Source organism: Brachyistius frenatus, unplaced genomic scaffold, assembly GCF_029030835.1.
Source record: "Brachyistius frenatus isolate BFR_SWC_R1_liver_20210118 unplaced genomic scaffold, ASM2903083v1 Contig_21, whole genome shotgun sequence".
In the NCBI taxonomy this organism is placed as follows: domain Eukaryota; kingdom Metazoa; phylum Chordata; class Actinopteri; family Embiotocidae; genus Brachyistius; species Brachyistius frenatus.
Window position 1 is genome coordinate 4,635,523 of NW_027210620.1, and position 6,000 is coordinate 4,641,522.

The following is a 6,000-nucleotide window of genomic DNA, read 5'->3' on the forward strand; positions in this document are numbered from 1 at the left end:
AATAAGACTTAATAAGCCAACATTCACGGAGAGCCAATCCCTGTAAGGGTAAGCCTCTGGTTCAGAGGGCGAGACCTCCTAAGGGGAGTCCCTCTAAGGGTAAGCCACTCCTGTTTGTAGTAGTCATACTAATACAATATAAAACTCAGATCTATAACCCACCCTTAATAACCCACACGGTATTCCCGCATATCACTGGTTGCAGCTTTCATTATATATTGCTATATCTGCTGTGATATAGTTACAGATCTGAAAAATCTATTGAGAAATCGTTCATAGAGAAAACGAGACTTAAATGTATATCTGTGGTCATGCAATGTATTACGATACCGCATAAAAAGTGTTGTTTCTATGTTCCTAATGAGGATTTTTTTTTTTTTTTTTTTTTTTTTTTTTTTATAGATTAGATTAGATTTGACTTTATTAATCCCATAGTGGGGAAATTCGGTCGTCACAGCAGCAAAGAAAACCAAAACGTGCACACAATATGAAAATATTTACAATACTTATAAGATATAAGAAATAAGATAGATTAAAAAAAAAAAGATTTCAGAATAAATATGCACAAAGCAGACTATCACATTAATTTTCAGCATTGCTAACACTACCAGAACACATATGGCAGGATGAAAGGCACAGTAAAGATTTTATATGGACCAATCAGAGCGCTAGATTCTATCCTGCTTTCCCATTGGCCCATTCTAATCTGCTCTCTGATTGGTCCATTCTAACTTGCTTTCTGATTCCACACCGTTTCTACATAGCCTTTCATTTTCACTTATTTCCATTAGAAATATATATAGCTCCAAATAACAAATGGCTTTTATCTTTTATCACCAGTTTTATCACTTTCCCAGGCCGGCGATCTTAAAGAGAGAATTATTTTTGCTAAAACGCCATAAAACCGTTTCCCATTCATTCTCTATGGTAGTGCTAAACCACTAACGGATGTAATATACTTTTGGCCACCAGTGTGCTCTGCGTTGTCGTTTTTTTGGGAGCTGTGACATCACACGCCACCATACTTGGTTCATTGCCTGCCCGGGAACAGGATTAAAACACGGCCGGCAAGATCTCCACATTTATGACCCGGTAAATCGTGTTTGTTGAATTATCAAATTAAAAAAAAAAAATAAATAAAATTTTTTTTCATCCATTTACTTGACACTGTTTTTCTTTTACGTAAACACTATAAATGTCTCCTTGGTTATTGATTCTATTGTGTGAAAAAAGTCGTTAAAGTATGTAATGTTAATTGATTTACAGTTGCCGGTGTAACCCACATGAAATACAGGGCTACTAAAAAACCCCATATGTCATTCAGAGGTGTAGTTGTATCATTTAAAAGGTAAAAGGTGACGTGAACAGGTGAGCACTTCCTGTTTCCTGTTAGACTCACCTGTCGACAAACCGCGAACGCACAATTCTCGGTCTGAAACGCCGCATCGGACCACAATCTCAACTTTTAGATCGATACGCACACGAGGACAAGGACTACACTTTACTTTTGGATGACCTACTCCTTAAAATACAGGAGCACTGGCTGAGGATTTCAACCTGCAGGACAGTATTATTTTTGCAGTGTGCACTGGGTCACGCAGGGATCCTGACATACATGACATGCGACAAATGTTTTTAATTCATTGTAAAAAAAAAAAAAAAAAAAAGGGTGACTAATTATTGTATTTAACACTCACTTTTGTCTTTGCAACAGCGGTGGATGAGGATGGAGAGGATAGCGCGATGATGAGCATCTCCCCCTCTAAAGCTACAAGTGGAGAGCTGCAAGTACAGTACAGTCTACTTACCGAAGGTCAGACTGGTGATGGCAAAGTCTGTTTTGTATATGTGGTACACCGGTGGATCCTCCATCCATTTCTTTTTTTTTTTTTTTTTTTTGAAGAGGTTTCCTGCAGAAGGACTGTAAAATCCCAAGATGTCCTTTGAGGAATTCGCTCAGACAGTATTATTCCAGAGGGAGATGGATAGCACGAAGAAACGGGTGGATGACAAAAAGAGGGAAAGGCCAGACTCCCCAAAAGCAGAGCGTTTTGCGTAGACTTTGCCACATGGTCTTAAAACAGGGACCAAATAGCCCACACATTCACACTGAACATCACTCAGCATGAAGTTGACCTGAATGGAGACTTGGTTTGAGGTTATGTAACATTTTTCTTTTAGGATAATGAAGATAATTTAAAACACTTTGCCAGTAACTTTGCAAATGTGTACACATTTTGTAGTTATTCCCTTGTCAGTCAAGCATTTTACTCTGCTGAATATTGTATTGCAGAAACTAATTTTACAGTGATGACTGGCCGACCAATCAGACGGCAGGCTAGAATAGACCTATGGGAAAGCAGGATAGACACATCTGAACTGTAGTTGTAATAATCATAATCAAAATAAATGTTATTCTGAGGCATCGTTCAGGATACTCTGTTGTCTTACAGAGAAAACAAACAAACATGGAAAAAATACAGTAATAAAAGCAAGCAAGTACAAAGATCCATTTTTTTTTTAACAAGAACTGCAGCTAACAGTAGGACAAAATACAAATTATATGAAGAAAGAATTAAATCTGATGCAATGCATTAATGGCCGCAATAAAGACACAATGACACCTCAGTGTGTATTTTTAAACACTGTTTATGTTAACAGTTTTTCTGCTGCTAATGTGTTTAGTAATAACTTAAACAATGAAACACATGAACATACTTTCATTAGGACTGCTGTACTTCAGTAATGCGTCTAGCAGAGCTGTCTTTTTGTCATGTCTTATTGTTGTCTCACCTGTCCACTCTTTAATGATTTGTTATCAGTAGACAGAGGACAGGGAATGACCATGAACTACAAACTAAATTCATGGTCAGCATTGTAAACACTAAAGACATAGTAGAGCCAAGAAGCTTCCCCAATGATTCACCAGTTGTTGTTTTTTTTACTCTGATATCAAACATCTGATTGAGTAAGAAAAGTCTGCAGTTCATCTCCATAGTTTTGTGGTACTTTTACTGCAACTCAACGAGGCCACCTGGTGGTAAAAGCCGAGAATATCATGAGGCTTGACTGCTCTCGCCATGAGCACAGGTTAATTATTTATGTTGTGGCAACTCTTTTTGGGTGTCAGTTCAAATAATTCATGGTTGAATATTGATCTGTAACAACACTGGACTTGATTACATCGTGCACAATTTGTGTCACTTTGTTCTTCATGGAAATCAGACATGGTCAGATTAATAGAAGGAACCTTCAAGATCCTAGTTGGTGTCTACTTTTGTCACATTGTGCCATCATGTGGGTGTTGATTGTAAGTGCACCCTATAATGCCCGAGAAGCCCATCCATGAAGGGCCACAAGTCACCTTAGATGCCGACAGATTATCTGACACACCCAGTGATTTCTAATGGGACAATTCCAGATTTTTTTTTTTTTTTTTTTTTTTTTTTACCCAGATGTAGACGGGAAGAGCCGAGGTCAGGGACTTGATCTTGAGTAAATTGAAATATTTCATAATCAATCATGCCAAACACATTACAGTACATGTGTGCGTGCCTGCTCTCTGTCTCTGTCACATGCTTGCACACACACACAAGCACATACAAGCCCCGAACCACTGTGAAGATTTGTCCCTCATCTGTATCTGAAGGCTTTATCCAACCTTGCCCCAGTTTCCGCCGATTTATTATAATTCCATTTTTCCAGTCTTTCAATCTAAAGATTTGTTCCTCCTCGTTTTTTAATAACGTGCAAGCAAGGGAGGCATGTCCGTGGGAGATTATGTCGTCGTCTCTGGCGTCTCGTCTTGATTACATCAGAGGAACCTGATTTGATTTGGAAGAAACCCCCTTGTTCCAGCACACGATCTCTTTAGACCTCCCCGTTGTGCTGATTTCTTGCTTTGTCAGAGGGGATGATCTTGATGAATATGATCTGAAAGAGAGGGAGGTAGAGAGGGATTAGGTGAAAGGATTATAATTTCCAATGATGAGAAATAATAAGAAACAATAAATCCTAAGTAGATTTAGTTCTCAAGAAAACCCTGTTAGGTTAAATCAAGAGCGTAAGAGACAGGACAGAGGTATTAAATAGATACAGTAAGCCTGACCTGTGTGGTCTGCGATTAGGTTCAGTTCTTCTTTTTGTCTTGCAAACTGGAATTTGCACCATAACATGTTTTATTAATGTCAGATATCTTGAAATGTTTCAATGCAAAAATTCCGTCACTTTCATTTTTGTTCTTGCAGAATTTGTCTGATCCTATTAAAGGAGTAGTGTTTATGTTTTCGTTGCATTTAATGTTGAGGTTGCAGATTGCAGGCAACTAAATACGTCTCGCCTCACTCTACACTTTGAAGCATGTAGGAGAATCTACGATGGCAGCAAAACGTGCAAACTTTTATACACCAAACTTATAGTTGATCAATCAAGAACATGGCTTATCAAAACCACGGGGGATATTCTCCAGGCTAAATCAAGAGATACAGTAGGAACTTCATAAAGATTTGAATATGGCTTGTGCCTATACTTTTAACTTGGACTTCTAAATTTTCTTTATATAAAAGGTGTAAATGAGAAACTTTATACGGTCATTAATCCCGAAATGCATAATTTATGGAATATTCTTCCTGTCGACACTGTACAACAATTTGTAAAACAATTTCCAGAGCAATTGCGAATTAAATTTCATGAGTGAAAACTTAATGCCACTGTGATTGCCTGCTTCCTCTCCAGAACAAGGTGGCGTCGTCTGTTGTTCCAGTTTGATCTACTCAAATGTGTATTGAAAATAAATGGACACTTTTTCAGTCCTTTCATAGAAAGCTCAAAAATATAAGGACAAGTTCTTCATTCAGGCACCACACAGTACAGACTTGTGCCTTTACAATGTTACGTGTGTTTCTAAGCTTTGTAGAGGTGGACTGGTTTACTCTTTGTGTTAATGAAAAATTGAATGGTTTATAGTCCAAGTATTAATCTCTGTGTATTTTTTGTCAGGAATCCATTCAAACTGAGGGAAGATACACATCGTTCAGTCTGGGGTTACACGAACCAAGCTAAAGACATCCCACAAATCTAGCATTTTACTCTGTCATAAGTTATTTCCACATTGTCAGAGCTCCCTTTCCCTTCCCCTCAAACTCTGTAAGCGCTGTGGCTGTTTTTACACCCTTACAAGACCCTGTATGAATAACGTATGGCCACATATATGCAGTACATTGTCACACTGGCGACCTCGTAAAACAGCAGCTGCTAATGCTTCTTTGCCACGAGGTCGCGGACGAGGGTTGCGTGTGAAATCCAAGCGTTGTTAAAGACCTTTTGGACTTGGACTGGCGGTGGACTGATGCCTCCTCACCTCACACCCCTGACCTTGTCATCGCAAGGCTGTTCCCGGGCCGCTGTCCTAACTAGGGGTCAACAGCAGGGCACGGCTTGAGAGATGGACAGTTCTGTGTGTTCGCGTCTATTGAAGAAGTGGGGACAGAGTCATTGATCATCCTGCGCTGTTTTTTTAAGAGCGGCTACGTGCCAAGACCCTTTTGGAATTGTCCCTAAATTCCGAGGCGATAAACAATAATTCCACATTCTTTCTGATGAACTCACTGACTTGACCGAGACGGTGTCTACCATCCCGCCTCGTCTCTTGTGAGCCATTTAGGGAGCCGAGCCTTAAGCCTTAACCCACCCTGTCTCCACTCCTGGCTGAGGGGGTAATGCGATGCCCACCCGCCCGCTCGGCCGTCTTAGCCCTCTGGGCTTTGCAGGCGCAGAGCCTCATCTCCCACTGTTTATCCATGTGTCTTTGCTTTGGCTCAGGCCCGACACTGCAGGCCACCGTGGGCTGAGTGGGGTCCGCTGCCCCGTGTCACCCACCTAAGCTCTGCTTTCACTGTAGGGCTTAGCGCCTCACCCCTCGGCTGCTTTATGAGCAGACAGCTGGGCTAATCTGTCTCCCTCTTCCCTCCTCTGTCTTCGTCTTTCTTTCTTCTTGTGTCT